Source organism: Choloepus didactylus, chromosome 2 (assembly GCF_015220235.1).
Source record: "Choloepus didactylus isolate mChoDid1 chromosome 2, mChoDid1.pri, whole genome shotgun sequence".
In the NCBI taxonomy this organism is placed as follows: Eukaryota; Metazoa; Chordata; class Mammalia; order Pilosa; family Megalonychidae; genus Choloepus; species Choloepus didactylus.
Window position 1 is genome coordinate 29486509 of NC_051308.1, and position 18830 is coordinate 29505338.

General features: G+C 39.8%; 1 protein-coding gene across 9 annotated transcripts in view; it reads left to right on the top strand.

Annotated features, from left to right (window-relative positions):
• The window catches only part of CATSPERE (catsper channel auxiliary subunit epsilon), a 244006-nt gene that overhangs the window by 113017 nt on the left and 112159 nt on the right, over positions 1–18830 (top strand). The gene's annotated exons all lie outside the window — the stretch shown is intronic.

Sequence of the window (18830 nt, forward strand, 5' to 3'; positions counted from 1 at the left end):
AATAAACTGATTTCCCTCCTAGATTTAGCTGGGAAACTGTTGAGGAATATGCAAATTTAAAAATAAATAAATACTATGATAAGCCCTTAATTCCTGAGCCACAACTTTCACTTTTAATATGCAAAGTATCTTTGCCACCAAAAAGCACATTTCTTCAAATCTCTCCATATTTTACACTTCCTTTTCTTCTTTTCCTGCATGGCTTTTTTTTTTTTAGAGATTTGTACCTATTAGAGTAGCATAGCAAGCCACCACAAAACCAAGCAACTATTTTATTTCTTCACAATTCTATAGGTCAACAATTTGGGCTGAGAATAGCTGGGCAGTTTTTCTGGTTTCATCTGGGGTCACCCATGTGGCTATGGTCATCAGGTGGCTCATCTGGGACGGGATGACCTAAGAAGGACTCACGCACATGTCAAGCCATTGGTTGACGTGTGACCAAACTAGCATTGGCTTATTCATTTAAGAGCCCTCATCTGGAGTGCTTGTCTGAGCTCCACTGGCCTATTATCTTCCAGGCTAGACCTGGCTTCTTCATGTGGTACTCTCAGGAAGTATTCCAGGTCAGTAAGAGCACAAGCTACAGAACCTCTTAAAGTCTTGGTGTGGCTGTATTCTATTGGTCAAAGCAAGTTACAAGGCCAACTTACATTCACAAAATGGGGAAATAAACTCTACTTCTTAATGGAGGAATAGTGGAATGGGAAGAATTATTGCAACCATCTTTGCAATCTACCACAACAGGTATAAATATACTGTATATATTATTTGTACACTGCTTTTCCAATTGATATTATGGCATAAGCATTTTACTTGTTACCGCAATTTCTTTTCGAATATCTCACCAAAGCGGTAGTTTCTAATCTCCATTGTATTAGGTTCTCCAGAGACACAAAACCAACAGGATCTGTAGCTATATATATATATGTAAATATTAGAAGATATAGGAATTGGCTCATACAACCATGGGGATTGGTAAGTCCAAATTCCATAGGGCAAGACACAAATTGAAAACTCAATGGAGGTGACATTGAATTCTCTAGAAGGAGCTGGTGGACTGAAGCAGAGTTGGAAATTCTTTCTAACTGCTGAAATTCTCAGTTCTCCCTTTAAGGCCTCCACCTGATTGGATGAGGAGATGCCTCTCTTGCTGAAGCCAATCTCCTTTCCTGATTGTAGATGTAACAAGCCATAGATGCAATCAACTGATTAAAGATTTAAATCCATCCACACACACAAAAATCACAGTTAACAATCAGGCCAGTGTTTACTTAACAAAAAAACTGGATACCATAACCCAGCCAAGTTGACACATAAATTAACCATGACAGTCCACCACTGGTCAACTTAACACCTATACACCTCTTCTTAAACTATACCTAATCTCTAACTAAAGACAATAATATAGTCATACTTTCACTTAACATAATTCAACTGTCCTGCATACAAAAATAAATGCACTAACACTTCCCCAGAAGAGGATGCAAGCCCTTGGATGATGCTCACTCTTATCCTTGATATCTTGTAACTCAAACACCATGACAAACATAATACAACTTATGTTATATGATAATGGAATAAGAGAGGGATGAAAACAAAGATATTTTCTTTGTGTATATAGAAACATATTCATAACAAAACAAGGAAGAAATATTCATAACCACTACAGTCCTCATTTCTGTAACTGGATATATGGTCATAGATTGTATTTATAACTACTTTCTTCCATAACCCATTCCATATTCCCTTTACCCTCAGCAAGCACCTCAGCTGGTAGCAGTTCTTTGCCTGGTGTAGTGTAGCAGGGATCTTCCCAAGGGGATCTGGGCTTCCCTTCATTCAAGAGGTTCTGGGTCTGTAAACTGTCACAAATCTGGGAATTGATTAATGGGCTATGACACTGTTTTTGTGACTCAAGTTACACTTCTGTCCACTTGACCTAGAACTCTTCTGCTTATACAGCTAAAGTACAAATTTAGTAACCTGCTCATCTATTTCACTTCTAGGTACCCCATGACCAACCAGCCAATGCCATAGGTCTCTGAGAGACAGACTATTTTAATTACTGCTTTGACTCTGCTGTCCATTATGTTAGCCATGCCCACCTTGTCTTTGGGGATTAAGTACCACCACTTGGCTCTTTCCAACCCAGGACCACTCATCTCCATTGTATTTAAGAATCCATGTTCAGTGGCAACCATTCTCACTGTAATATCTGATCTACAGAGAAGAGCAACCATAGAACTCTTCAGGGTAGGTGGTTCTGGCATTTCAACTTCATTTAATGTGTGCCACATTTTGGTCCATGTTTCAGCCAGCAAACCATCCAACCAAACTGTTATACCCTTTTCTAGCCCCTTGAGCTACAACATTGAATGCAGAATCTCTGCTTAGTAGACCCATGTCAATAAATTCAGACTGATAACAACATTATGTTCCTTCTACCATTATCCCACATCCTTAGTATCCATTCCCACACATATCCCCCTTATTTACCTGCATAAATTGGAAAAATCATGCAGTTATTTTATAGCATAGTGCACCTTTTCATGGGTCACACTTTGTACCTCAGCTTTCAGGGCCTGTTGGGACCTCAGTCTAGTTATAGATCTGGAAAGAAAGAGGGGTGGTGGAGATGAGCCATGAGAAGAATTAACGCTGTCTTACAACTCAACTACTTCAGGGCATTACATAACAGTTTCATCTGGTGAAACAAGGTTAATCTCTTCAGAAGGGGGTGGGAGGGCTGTTCCCTCAGGGTAGGCAGTTACAGGTTTATTAGGCAGAGCAGAGTTAATCTCTTCAGATGGAGGTGGGGCAGCTGATTCCTCAGGGCAGGCTGGAGGTGGGAAGACTGATTCCTCAGGGCAGAAAGTACAAGCTTTTCTGGCAAAGAAGTCTCAGCAGAATCTAAGGGTTCAATGTCCCTGCCATCATCATTATCAGCCTATACGTCCTCATCCAGTTTTCATGATTCCATTCCTTCCCAAAACTCTTACTTTAACAGCAGACACCCTGAAAGGTTAGGAATTAAATTTGTGTTATAATTCAGTCACTCACACTATGAGATTCTGTGTTTGATTTTCAGAAGTCTCAAATCTGCAGCTATAAAAAATAAGAGTTTCTTTCACGGCACACATAGAAACTTTCATGTCCTTCATGCAGTGCTTAAGCTGGGAATTTGAAGCCCTGAGCTCATCTTTCTCGTCATAAACTTTATTTAGCATATTTAGGAACCGTCAGCCAACATCATTATACATTGTAACTATGCAAAACTCTACTAAGGTATCAAATATACTGTCACCCAGAGCCTTGCCTCTTATAAGCGTTTGAGTGGCAGTATCCAATGGTGATATTCTGTGTATCTCTATCATCAGTTCACACCATGTACTATCAGTGCCATCTTGATCATTGGAAATAGAATCATTAGAGGCTTTTAATCTAATCATATTAAAGAACCAATTCAAAAAACCCAAGGAACAACTCAGAAATCTCATCCTTAAAATACTGTTTCCTGAAAACTAATTCTGGAGACTTCCAGGAAGATGGTGAAATAAGGGGAGGCAGAAATAACTCCTCCACCAAAAACACCTAGAGAACAGGCAGAAACTGTCCAAAGCAGCTGTTCTGGGGCTCAGGAGACCAGGGAACTGTACAACATCCAAGAAGAGCTGGACAAAGAAACAGAGAAACTTCAATGGAGAAACTGTAACAGAGGAATTGCAGTGAATGACTCAACTTGGCCTTGGCTCCTGGCACCCATCCCCCAACCTTGAGTCCAGCAGCTTCTGGTTGGCCTGGTTCTCACCCAGCTGGCTGCTACAGACTGGGAAAGTCAGGGAAGCCCTCCCTCCCAGGAACACAGTGGGAGCAATACAGCTTTGATCCAACTGTTGGCTAGCAAATTGAACCTCTGGGTCCCACAGCTTTGGCCCTTTCCAGACAGGAGCCTGGGACACCCATGGTGCTTTTGATTCTAAAGATGGAGAAACAGTGATGGAGAAACAGCAGGGAGTAAATTACTTGGCTGTGGTTCCTAATTTCCATCCCCCAACCTTGAGGCAGGAAGATTCTGGTTGGCCAGGTTCTTGCAGGGCTGGCTGCTGTGGACTAGGAGAATGAGGGAAGTCCTTCCCCCAGGAACAAAGGGGGACACAGCACACAGTTTAATGACTGGTCCTCTGGGTCTTGCAGCCTTGGCCCTTGCCAGACAGGCACACACAGCACTCACAGTGCCATTATTTCCACCCACCTCAGAAGCAGAGGGGACAGAAAGCTAAAAAATAACTGACTTTTGTAGGGCCATGAGGAATAGGTGGCTGAAGAGCACCATTTGCTGGGAAGGCTAGGAAAGTGGAGTCTTAGGAAGCTGCTTTCCTAACCCTGTCCCCAGTGCACTTTGTAACTGGTCTGCAACTCCTGCACAGGACCCACACTGTTTTGGCTGGGAAATACTGATGAACCAAGTTCCAAAGAAGAGCTTTAACACAAATCCAATCAACAACAAAATCTTAGACAAGAGAGGAAACCAACCTTCAGAAAATATAATCAAGATAATCAGGTGCCAAGATACGAGCTACAAAATTACAAGACATACTAAGAAACAAGAAGATAAGGCAAAGCCAAAAAAGAAATTAAAAAGGCAGAGGACATACAGAATTTGGAACAAATCAAGTAAAGATATTCAAATAAATCTCCTAAATCAATTCAAGGACATGGTTAAAGATAAAGGATATTAACAAAACACTGGGTGAGAATTAAGAATTTGAAAGGATACAAAGAAAAATAACAGATCTTATAGGAATAAAAGACACAATAGATGAAAGTAAAAATATACTAGAGACACATAACAGCAGAATTGAAGATGCAGAAGAAAGGATTAGTGAGCTAGAAGACAGAACTTCTGAATTTGAACAGACAAAAGAAAAGACAGAAAAGAATGGAAAAACTTAAGCAGGGTCTCAGGGAAATGATTGACAACAAGAAGCACACAAACATATGTATCACAAGTGTCCAAGAAGGAGGAAAGAAGGGAAAAGAGCCAGAAATAATATTTGAGGAAAGAATGGCTGAAAATTTCCCAACCCTTATAAAAGACTGACTACAAATCCAAAAAGGCCTACATATACCAAACAGAGTAACCCCTAATACACCCACTCCAAGACACATGCTAATCAGAATTTCAAATGCCAAAGATAAAGAGAGAATTCTGAAAGCAGCAAGAGAAAAGTGAGTCATCACTTACAAGGGAACTGCATTATGATTAAGTGTGGATTTCTCAATAAAAATCATGGAGGTGTGAAAACAATGGTATGATACATTTAAGGTACTAAAAGAAAAAAAACTGCCAGCTAAGAATTCTTTATCTGGAGAAACTGTTCTTAAAATTGAGGGAGAGTTAAAATATTTACAGATAAACAGAGCTAAGAGAGTTTGTTAACAAGAGTTCTGCCATACAAGAAATACTACAGGCAGTTCTACAGGCTAAAAAGAAAACATAGAAGAGCGAGGCTTGGAGGAGAGTATAGAAATGAAGATTATCAGTAAAAGTAGCTGAAAGCATAAAGAGAGAGACAAAAATAAGATATGACATATAAAAGCCAAAGGATAAAATGGTTGAAGAAATTACTGCCTTTACAGTAATAACATTGAATGTTAATGGACTAAACTCTCCAATCAAAAGACAAGATTCTCAGAATAGATTTTTTTTTAAAATATGATTTATCTATATGTTGTCTACAGGAGACTCACCTTAGACCCAAGGATACAAATAGGTTGAAATTGAAAGGCTGGAAAAAGTTATTCCAGATAAACAGTAACTAAAAAAGAGCTGTGTACCTATACTAATATTAGACAAAATAGACATTATATATGAAAATACTAGAAAAGACAAGGAAGGACATTACATATTAATAAAAGGGACAATGCACCAAGAAGAAATAATCATAAATATTTATGCATCTAACCAGGATGCCCCAAAATACATAAGGCAAACACTAGTAAAACTGAAGGGAGAAACAGAGGTCTCTACAGTAATACTTTGGAGACTTCAATACACCACTATCAAAAATAGAACATCTAGACAGAGAATCAATATGAAAAAAAAAGAACTTGAATTAAACAATAAATGAATTAGACCTATTAGACATTTACAGAACATTACATACCAAAATATCAAGATATACATTCTTCTCAAGTGCCCCTCTATCATTCTCCAGGATAGACCACATACTAGATTACAAAACAAGTCTTAATAAATTTTAAAAAGATTGGAATTAAACAAAGCACTGTCTCTAATCATAATGGAATGAAGCTGGAAATCAAAAACAGTCAGAGAACAGGAAAATTCACAAATATGTATAGGTTAAACAACACACTCAAACAATCAATGGATCAAAGAAGAAATTGCAAGAGAAATTAGTAAATATCTCAACAAATGAAGATAACATATCAAAACTTATGGGATGCAGCAAAGGCAGTGTTGAGAGGGAAACTTATATACCCAAATTCCAATATCAAAAAGGAAGAAAGAGTTAAAATCAAAGACATACTTCACACCTGGAGGAACTAGAAAAAGAACAGTAAACTAGCCCCAAAGCAAGCAGAAGGAAAGAAATAAGAAAGATTAGAGCAAAATAAATGTGCCCAAGACCAGAAAGAAGAAGAAGAAGAAGAAGAAGAAGAAGAAGAAGAAGAAGAAGAAGAAGGAGAAGGAGAAGGAGAAGGAGAAGGAGAAGGAACAAACTAAAAAGTTGTTTCTTTGAGAAGATTGATAAAATTGGCAAACTCTTAGTTAGAATGACAAAGAAAAAAAGAAGATGCAAATAAATAAAATCAGAAATGAGAGGGGGGACATTACTACCGACCCCACAAAAATAAAAAAAGATCATAAGGGTATACTATGAACAATTGTATGCCAACAAATTAGACAACTTAATTGAATGGACAAATTCCTAGAAACCCAAGAACAACCTACACTGGCTCTAGAAGAAATAGAAGACCTCAACAGACCAATATAAGTAAAGAGATTGAATCAGTCATCAAAAAGCTCCCAACAAAGGAAAGTGCTGGACCAGATCGCTTTACAGGTGAATTCTACCAATCATTCCAAGAAGAATTAATACTAATCCTGCTCAAACTCTTCCAAAAAACTGAAAAAAGGAACACTACATAACTCATTCTAAGAAGCAAACATTACCCTAATACCAAAGCCTGATAAAGGTACTATAAGAAAAGAAAATTACAGACTAATCTCTCTAATGAATATAGATGCAAAATTAGCAACAAAATACTTACAAATTGAATCCAACAGCACATTAAAAGAATCAAACACCATGATCAAGTGAGCTGTATTCTGGGTATCCAAGGGTGATTCAACACAAGAAAACCAATCAATGTAATACACATCAACAAATAGAAGGAAAAAAAAACTTCATGATCATATCGATTGATGCAGAAAAAGCTTTTGACAAAATCCAGCATCATTTCTTAATAAAAACACTCTGAAAGATAGGAATCAAAGAAGAAGAAAAGGAGGAGGAGGAGGAGGAAGAGGAAGAAGAAGAAGAAGAAGAGGAGGAGAAGGAGGAGAAGGAGGAGAAGGAGAAGAAACAAACTAAAAAGTTGTTTCTTTGAGAAGATTAATAAAATTGGCAAACTCTTAGTTTCCTCAACAGGATAAAGAGCATATATGAAAACCCACAGCTACCATCAAACTCAGTGGTGAAAGCCTGCAAGCCTCCCTTTAAGATCAGAACAAGAAAAGGATGCCTACTGTCACCACTCTTATTCAACATTGTGCTCATTCTTATTCAACATTGTGCTAGAAGTTCTAACTAGAGCAATCAGGCAAGAAAAGGAAATAGAAGGCATCCAAATTGGAAAGGAAGAAGTAAAACTTTCACTATTTGCAGACAACATGATCATATATTTTAAAAGTCCTGAAAAAATCTACAACAAAGCTACTAGAGCTAATAAACAAATTCAGCAAAGTGGTGGGATACAAGATCAACACACAAATATCAGTAGTGTTTCTGTACACTAAAAATGAACATTCTCAGGAGGAAATCAAGGAAAATCCATTTATAAGAGCAACTTAAAATAATCAAATCTCTAGTAACAAACTTAATTAAGGATGTAGAGGACCTATGTTCAGAAAACTACAAAACATTGCTAAAAGAAACCAAAGATGATCTAAATAAATGGAAGGACATTCTATATTCATGGATTGGAAGATTTAATATTGTTAAAATGTCAATTCTACCCAAATTGACTTACAGATTCAATGCAATCCCAATTAAAATTCCATAGGCCTACTTTGAAGAAATGGAAAAACCAATCATCAAATTTATTTGGAAGGGGAGAGGAGCTAAGATGGCAGCATAGAGAGGAGTGGAAGACTGTTAGTCCCCCCTGGAACAATTCATAAATTATCAAAAAACTAGTAAATAACCTGGAATAACTGTGGGGAGACAAATGTGACTGACCACTTATCATCTACCAACCTGAATTGGGAGGAATGCCCAAGATCACAGCATAAGATCTGTAAGTAAAAACTGCGGACCCGCACTGAGAACTGAGAGCCGAGAGCCCCTCCCTCAGGGAAGCCTCGGGGTGCTAAAGAGCAGCACTCTCTTAGCCCAGCTCCAACTGGGGTTTTAATATTAACTGCTCAATACAGACAGCGAATCCCTTTCTCCCTCTGTGGAGAAAACTTCAGCCATTTTCAGCCCACAGTGCTTTGCAGTAAAGACAGCCTCAGCCATTTTAAAATCAAAACACTTTGATCAGCAGAGTCAGAGAAACAAAGAACTTATTGATATGCAGATGACCTCTCTGGAAGGGGCATAGCTTCCCAAGAGGAAAGGGAGGGGCCCAGCTCTACTACCTGCCTTAAGTAATCAGACCCCAAAGCCTGGTGAGGAGAGCCACAGGACACACCCTCTTACACCAGATGGTGACAGGCTGGCAGGTGCATCTGCTAGGCAGAAAAGCACAGGTGTGTCAGCCCTCTAAGACAAACCATCAGGAAACCAGAAACTGAATATTTCCTCCTTCTGTGACCTGAGCCTGTTCTCATCTGGGAAAACCTGACTAGGGTAGCCTGGGAGGTCAAATGCCTAGGCAACAGAAAACTACAGCCTACACTAAGAAAAACGAAGTTATGGCCCAGTCAAAGGGACAAATGTACACTTCAGCTGAGATACAGGAATTTAAACAACTAATGCTAAATCAATTCAAAAAGTTTAGAGAAGATTTTGCAAAAGAGATAGAGGCTGTAAAGAAAACACTGGGCATACATAAGGCAGAAATCAAAAGTTCAAAAAAACAACTAGTAGAATCTATGGAAATGAAAAGCACAACACAAGAGATGAAAGACACAATGGAAACATACAACAGCAGATCTCAAGAGGCAGAAGAAAACACTCAGGAACTAGAGAACAAAACACCTGAAAGCCTGCAAGCAAAAGAGCAGATGGAGAAAAGAATGAAAAAATATGAGCAACGTCTCTGGGAACTCAAGGATGAAACGAAGTACAAGAATGTACACATCATTGGTGTCCCAGAAGGAAAAGAGAAGGGAAAGGGGGCAGAAGCAATCATAGAGGAAATAATTAATGAAAATTTCCCATCTCTTATGAAAGACATAAAATTACAGATCCAAGAAGTGCAGCATACTCCAGACAGAATACATCTGATTATCAAATGTCAAAGACAAAGAGAATTCTGAAAGCAGCAAGAGAAAAGCAATCCATCACAAACAAAGCAAGCTTAAAAAGACTACGTGTGGATCTCTCAGCAGAAACCATGGAGGCAAGAAGGAAGTGGTGTGATATATTTAAGATACTGAAAGAGAAAAACCACCAACCAAGAATCCTATATCCAGCAAAGCTGTCCTTCAAATATGAGGGAGACCTCAAAATATTTTCCAACAAACAATGAGAGACTTTGTGAACAAGACACCCACCCTACAGGAAATACTAAAGGGAGCACTACAGCGTGCTAGGAGAAGACAGGGTTGTGTGGTTTGGAACATAATTTTGGGAGATGGTAGCACAGCAATGTAAGTACAATGAACAAAGATAACTCTGAATACAGTTGAGAGAGGAAGGTTGGGAGCATGTGAGACACCACAAGAAAGGAGGAAAGATAAGGACTGGGACTGTGTAACTTGGTGAAATGTAGATTGTTCAACAATTGTGATAAAATGTACAAATATGTTCTTTTATGAGGGAGAACAAGCAAATGTCAACCTTGCAAGGTGTTAAAAATGGGCAGGCGTTGGGGGAGGGATGCAATCAATATAAACTAGAGACTGTAACTAACAGAATCATTGTATTATGCTTCCTTTAATGTAACAAAGGCGATATACCAAGGTAAATGCAGATAAGAGGGGGGGATAGGGGAGGCATGTTAGACACTTGACATTGGTGGTGTTGTCTGACTCTTTACTCTACTTTGATTTAAGGTTATTTTTCCTTTTGCTGCTTCATACCTGTCATTTTTTTTTCCTCTTTCTTTTGCCTCTCTGTCTTCTTTGACTCTCCCTCCTGCCTTGTGGAAGAAATGTAGGTGCCCTTATATAGATAGTGGTGAAGGTGGTGAACACATAAATACATGACCATACAGAGAACCATCAATTGTTTACTTAGGATGGAACATATGGTGTGTGAACAAAACCATCTTAAAAAAAAAAAATGGGTTGATGACAAAACCTCGAGGACAATATACTGAGTGAAATGAGCTAGACATACAAGGACAAATATTGCAGAGTCTCACTGATAGGAACTAATTATAATATGTAAACTCATAGACATGAAATATAAGGTACCAAGATACAGGACAAGGCTTAAGAATGGGGAGGAGTTGCTTAGTATGAGCAGAATGTTCAACTAGGATGAACTTAAATGTTTGGAAATGAACAGAGGTGTCAGTAGCAAGATGTGAGAATAACTAACAGTGCCAAATGGTGCATGAACGAGGTGGAAAGGGGAAGCTCAGAGTCATATATGTCACCAGAAGGAAAGTTGGAGGTCAAAAGATGGGAATGTATAAAACTGAATCCCATGGTGGGCAATGTCCATGATTAACTTTACAAATCTTAGAAATCTCTTCCATGAACCAGAACAAATGTATGACAATACAATTAGAAGTTAATAATAGAGGGGCATATAGGGAAGACATATATACCTATTGCAAACTATATGCTACAGTTAGTAGTAGTTCAGTGTTCGTTCATAAACAGTAACAAATACCAACACTACAAGTCAACAATTGAGGGGGGTTGGTTAGGGATATGGGAGGATTCGAGTTTCCTTTTCTTATTTTTTCTTTTTTTTCACTTTATTTCCTGTCTGGAGTAATGAAAAAGTTCTAAAAATTGAACAAAAATTAAGTGTGGTGATGGATGCACAGCTGTATGAGGGTACCAGGGGCAAATGATTGTACACTTTGGATCTTTGGATAATTGTATGGTATCTGAACAAGCCCAATAAAAATTAAACAGGAAAAAAAATTTTTTTTAAATAAAAAAAATAAAACCTCAGAAAAATTTTATTTGGAAGGGCAAGGAGTCCTGAAAAGCAAAAAACAAAACAAAACAAAAATACCAAAACATCTTGCAAAAGAAGAATGAAGTTGGAGGACTCACACTCCCTGACTTTAAAGCATATTATAAAGCTACAGTGGTCAAAACAGCATGGTATCTAGCATAAAGACAGAGATATTGATCAATGGAACTGAACTGAGAGTTCAGAAATAGACCCACACATTTATGGTCAATTGAGTTTTGACAAGGCAGCCAGTCCACCCAACAGGGACAGAACAGTCTCTTCAACAAATGGTGCTAGGAGAACTGAATATCCATATCCAAAAGAAGGAAAGAGGACCCCATCTTACACCCTATACAAAAATTAACTCAAAATGAATCAAAGAGGAGAACCTAAGGCGGCAGCTAGGTGAGACAGGGCAAAAAAACACCTCTATGAAAAATACTAGATAAAAACCAGAAAGTGACCCAAACACCAGTCTCAGCGATGCACCAGCTGGACAAGGTCTGCTAAAACCACAGGGACCATACACTTGGTGAAACTGGGAGTCTGCATTCTGAAACGAGTGAGTAAGCTGGCTGAAAGTCCTGTGGCTGCACTGTGGTGTGGGGAAACCAGGGTTTGGCATTTGGAAATGGACTAGTTCTTTAAAAAAAAAAAAAAAAAAACCCAGGAGTGGCTGCAGTTATGAGGGTGAGAACCACGCAGTGAAGCACAGCAGGAGCAGGCTATGCCAACCTTTTGGTGTCTGGCGTGGAGGATAGACTACTGCTGATTCCCTCAGGGCCAGGGGGGCACAGGAGAGAGCCAAAAGGGGAAAGAAACCACACTGCTTGTAGCTGGCTCCCCAGTGGGCTGGAGACACTCCTGCTGGGGCCGTACCCACAGCCAAGAGCCACGCCAGGAAACCCAGTGTGACGGGGAGTGTATCCCACAGCACCGCGCACACGCCACAATATCAGCCATGGACAGTGGCCTTGGGTGCATTCACAGCTAGTTGTCTTGGAGCTGGGAAGGCGGAGCTGTGTGAAAAGTGGGGTGGGGAGGTTGAGACACCCTATTCAGCCATCTTTGCATCAGGCTGGGAGCACCCCTGCACAACCCGGCAGCCTGGGGCTTCCCTTGAGGGATGGCGCACACCTGTGATGTAGCATAGCCTTCCCTCAGCAGAGGTCCTAGAAGATCACAGCTGAGAAGGGGGACCTGCTTTGAAAACCCAGGGATGCTACGTCAATGCCGGTGACTTGTGGGTCAGCAGCAGAGAAAATCTGGGACAAAACTGAAATGAAGGCTTAGACTCTTGCAACAGCCTTGAATCTCCTGGAACACCTGGGAGGTTTGAATATTAAAACTGCCCTGCCTCCCTAACCACCCAGACACATGCCCCACATTCAGGGAGGACAGCACCAAAAACACACCCAAACTGAGTCCACCAATTGAACCCCACAAGAATCATTTCCCCACACACCAGAAAGACAAAGTTGAGGAGAACTGACTTGAGGGGAATAGGTGACTTGCAGATGCCATCTGCTGGTTAGTTAGAGAAAGTGTATGCCACCAAGTTGTAGTTCCGAAAAATTAGACTGGTATTTTTTATAACTTGAAAGAACCCTATCAAACAAAGCAAATGCCAAGAGGCCAAAAACAACAGAAAATCTTAAAGTATATGATAAAACCAGATGATATCGAGAACCCAATCCCAAACACCCAAATCAAAATATCAGAAGAGACACAATACTTGGCGCAATTAATCAAAGGACTTCAATCAAAGATGAGAGCATGGCGCAGGATATAAAGGACATGAAGAAGAACATGGCACAGGATATAAAGGACATAAAAGACGACCCTAGAAGACCATAAAGAAGAAATTGCAAGAGTAAATAAAAAAACAGAAGATCTTACGGAAAAAAAAGAAACTGTTGGCCAAATTAAAAAGACTCTGGATACTCATAACACAAGATTAGAGGAAGTTGAACAACAACTCAGTGTCCTAGAGGTCCACAGAACAGAAAATGAAAGAACAAAAGAAAGAATGGAGAAAAAAATTGAAAAAATCGAATGGATCTCAGGGATATGATAGATAAAATAAAACATCCAAATTTAAGACTCACTGGTGTCCCAGAAGGGGAAGAGAAGGGTAAAGGTCTAGAAAGAGTATTCAAACTAATTGTTGGGGAAAACTTCCCCAACCTTCTACACAATATAAATACACAAAGCATAAATGCCTAGTGAACTCCAAATAGAATAAATCCAAATAAATCCACTCCAAGACATATTCTGATCAGACTGTCAAATACTGAAGAGAAGGAGCAAGTTCTGAAAGCAGCAAGAGAAAGGCGATTCATCACATACACAGGAAACAACATAAGACTAAGTAGTGACTACTCAGCAGCCACCATGGAGGCGAGAAGGCAGTGGCATGACATATTTAAAATCCTGAGAGAGAAAAATTTCCAACCAAGAATACTTTATCCAGCAAAACTGTCCTTCAAATTTGAGGGAGAGCTTAAATTTTTCACAGACAAATGCTGAGAGATTTTGCTAATAAAAGACCTGCCCTACTTCAGATTCGAAAGGGAGCCCTACCAACAGAGAAACAAAAAAAGGAGAAAGAGATATAGAGAATTTTAACAGATATATATAGTACCTTACATCCCAAATCACCAGGACATTCATTTTTCTCTAGTGATCACAGATCTTTCTTCAGAAGGGACCATAAGCTGGGACATAAAACAAGCCTCAAGAAATTAAAAAAAAAAAAAATTTGAATATACTCAAAGCACATTCTCCAACCACAATGGAATACAAATAGAAGTCAACAATTTTTGAACTGTAACTCCACTATTTACTTCCTACATGATATAAATTACACGAACTCTAATGACAAATCAGTGGTTTTGAACTCAGTGTAAAATATGTAATTTTAGACAACTATATAAAGGTGGGGGAATGGAGGAGTATAGGAACATAGTTTATGTGTCCTATTGAAGTGAAGGTGGTATCAAAAAAAAAACAAGATTGATATGGATTTAAGAGGTTAATTTTAACCCCCACAGCAAACACAAAGAAATTATCAGAGAATATAACCATAGAGATGAAACGTAGAGTTTGGGTTAAGAGAAATGGGGGAAGGGGCAATGGGGAGTTAAGAAATGAGTGTGGAGTTGCTGTTTGAGGTGAAGGGAAATTTCTAGTAATGGATGGTGGGAAAGAGCCTTACAACATTCTAAATGTGATTAATCCCACTAATGGAAGGCTAGGGAGGGGGTGGAATGGGAAGATTAAGGCGGTATATATGTTTCCACAACTGGAAAAAAAAAAAAGTCTAAATAGATGACGATTGAATGCCAAGGATGAACTTGGATGGGATTGGAGAATAGAGGACAGGTGGCTCAAAAGGACACAATTAAGACATAAAGGTAAAGGAAATATAGAATGTAAGCTTTGTATCATAGTTAAATCTTTTGTACTTCTTAGCTGCGCTTAATGGGATTGCATAAAAGAATGTTCTTGTTCATGGGAAGTCTATACGTGAATTATAGTGTATGTTCAGGGATGTGTGCAGCTAGCTCTCATATGTTCAGAAGACAGAGCAATAGATGATGGATGATAAGGAGGGAGGGATGGAGGGAGGGAAAGAAATAGCAATGTGACAGTATGTTAAAGTTGGTGCATTGAGCTATCAGGGGAGGGGGGTCAGGGTATGATGGAATTCTGTGTATGGGGCTAGTATTGTTTTTGCAGCTGTTCCTATAACTTTGAATTTATTTCAAAAATAAAAAAGAATAGTGCAAGGAACACCTTCATACCCTTCTCCAAGGCTACATCTTTTCCTATGTTTAAATACTGTTAATAAAATAATTAAACATTCAAAAAAAATCAGAGAACTTGAAGATATCAATTGAAATCATTCAGACTGAGAAACAGAAAGAAGAAAGAATGAAGAAAAGTGAACAGAGCCGGAGGACATCTTCAAGAGCACCAAAACATGCATTGTGGGAGTCCCAGAAGGAGAAGAAAAAAAAAAGAAAGGGGCAGAGAGACTATTTAAAGAAATAATGGCTGAAAAAATCCCAAAGTTAGTGAAAGACATGAATATATACATCTGAGATGCTCAAAGAACACCAAACAGGATAAACCCAAAAAGACCCAAACTACAGCATATTATAATCAAACTGTTGTTTGCCAGAAATAGAGAATTCTGACAACAACTAGAGAAGCAACAGGTCACAAGGGAGCCTCAATAAGATTAAGTGCATAGGAAATCATGAAGAAAGTGGGATGACATATTTAAAATGGTGAGAGCAAAAAAAATGTCAACCAAGAGTTTTATGTCTGGCAAAACTGTCTTTCAAAAATGAGTGAGCAAATTTCCAAAGTTGTTATGCATTACACTACCATAGTTTCAGTTATTTCCTTATTGTGAAATATAACATATATACATATATATATAACATGTATAGCTTTCAAATTACAATTTAACAAGTAGCTATAGAACAAATTTTAAAGGATGCTTTGGTTACAGTTCCATCATTTCAATTCTTTCCTTCTAGCTATTCTAATACCCCAGCAACTAAGAAAAAATTATATAGAGATTTGGAAAGTTATCACTTCTATGTATATATGTTATAGGCTACAATAAAAAATATGATTTAAAAAAATGAGGGGGAGATTAAGACATTCCTAGATGAAAGCTGAGGAAGTCCATCCCCACTAGAGTGGCCTACAAGAGATGCTGAAGACAGTTCTACAGGTGGAAAGGAAGGGACAATAGACAATCGATTGAAGCCACATGAAGAAATAAATGTATCCAATGAGGTAATGACATGGGTAAATATAGTTACCAGTACCATTTTGTATTTTTGGCTTATAACTCCACTTTTTACTTCCTACAGAATCTAAAAGGCAAATGCACAAAACGTAAAGATAAATCAGTGGTTTGGGACTCATAATGTATAAACACGTAATTTGTGCCAACTATGTGTTTGGTATAGTTGGGGGGTATAGGAACATAGTTTCTGGATACTATTTATATTAATTCCCTGGATGCTAAAACAAATATCATGCAATGTGTTTAATCAGCTCATAGATTCAGAGGCTAGAAGGTTTGCCCTCCCAGGGTCAGTATCTTCTGGCTGGCCAGCACTTTTTGTGGTTCCTCAGCTTGGCTTTTCCATTACATGGCAATGCACATGATGGCATCTTTTCCTTTTGCTTCTGGGTTCTATTGACTTCCAGCTTCTGGCTGCTCCCTGTGGCTTCCTCTTTGTGTCCAATTTCCTTTGTTTATAAGAACTTCAGCCATATTGGATTAAGGCTTACCCTTATTATAAGTTATACCATCTTCAAAGGTCCTGTTACAAATGAGTTCACACCCATAGGACCTGGGGTTGGGTCCTGAACATGCCTTTTGGGGGGGGCATGATTCAATCCCCAATACTAATGAAATTAAGTTGGTATCAAAGCCAATGGAGAGGCGGGGCAAGATGGCAGACTGGTGAGCTGTATGTTTTAGTTACTCCTCCAGGAAAGTAGGTAAAAAGCCAGGAACTGCGTGGACTGGACACCACAGAGCAATCTGTCTTTGGGCATACTTCATACAACACTCATGAAAACGTGGAACTGCTGAGATCAGCGAAATCTGTAAGTTTTTGCGGCCAGGGGACCCGCGCCCCTCCCTGCCAGGCTCAGTCCCGGGGGAGGAGGGGCTGTCAGCTCCAGGAAGGAGAAGGGAGAATTGCAGTGGCTGCTCTCATCGGAAACTCATTCTACTGATTCAAACTCCAACCATAGATAGACTGAGGCCAGACACCAGAGACTCTGAGAGCAGCCAGCCCAGCAGAGAGGAGACGGGCATAGAAGGAAAACAACACGAGAAGCTCCAAAGTAAAAGCAAAGGATTTTTGGAGTTCTGGTGAACACAGAAAGGGGAAGGGCGGAGATCAGGCCTTGAGGCGCATATGCAAATCCCAAAGCAAGGCTGATCTCTCTGCCCAGGGCACCTTTCCTTAATGGCCCTGGTTGCTTTGTCTATTAGCATTTCAATAACCCATTAGATCTCTGAGGAGGGCCGTTTTTTTTTGGTTTTTTTTTTGTTTTTTTTTTAAATCCTTTTTGCTTTTTCTAAAACAATTACTCTAAGAAGCTCAATACAGAAAGCTTCAAAGAATTGAAATTTGGGCACGTCAAGTCAAGAGCAGAAATAAGAGAGCTCTGAGACAAAAGGCAATAATCCAGTGGCTGAGAAAATTCACTAAACAACACAACTTCCCAAGAAAAGGGGGGTGTCCGCTCACAGCCACCATCCTGGTGGACAGGAAACACTCCTGCCCATCGCCAGCCCCATAGCCCAGAGCTGCCCCAGACAACCCAGTGTGACGGAAGTGCTTCAAATAACAGGCACACACCACAAAACTGGGCGTGGACATTAGCCTTCCCTGCAACCTCAGCTGAATGTCCCAGAGCTGGGAAGGGGGAGCAGTGTGAATTAACAGAGCCCCATTCAGCCATCATTTGAGCAGACTGGGAGCCTCCCAACACAGCCCAGCAGCCCAGAACTGCCCTGGGGGGACGGCACTCACCTGTGACATAGCACAGTCATCCCTCAACAGAGGACCCGGGGTGCACAGCCTGGAAGAGGGGCCCACTTGCAAGTCTCAGGAGCCATACGCCAATACCAAAGACTTGTGGGTCAGTGGCAGAGACAAACTGTGGCAGGACTGAACTGAAGGATTAGACTATTGCAGTAGCTTTAAAACTCTAGGATCATCAGGGAGATTTGATTGTTAGGGCCACCCCCCCTCCCCGACTGCCCAGAAACACGCCCCACATACAGGGCAGGCAACACCAACTACACACGCAAGCTTGGGACACCAATTGGGCCCCACAAGACTCACTCCCCCACTCACCAAAAAGGCTAAGCAGGGGAGATCTGGCTTGTGGAGAACAGGTGGCTCGTGGACGCCACCTGCTGGTTAGTTAGAGAAAGTGTACTCCACGAAGCTGTAGATCTGATAAATTAGAGATAAGGACTTCAACTGGTCTACAAACCCTAAAAGAACCCTATCAAGGACAGCAAATGCCACGAGGCCAAAAACAACAGAAAATTATAAAGCATATGAAAAAACCAGACGATATGGATAACCCAAGCCCAAGCACCCAAATCAAAAGACCAGAAGAGACACACCTAGAGCAGCTACTCAAAGAACTAAAGATGAACAATGAGACCCTAGTACGGGATATGAAGGAAATCAAGAAGACCCTAGAAGAGCATAAAGA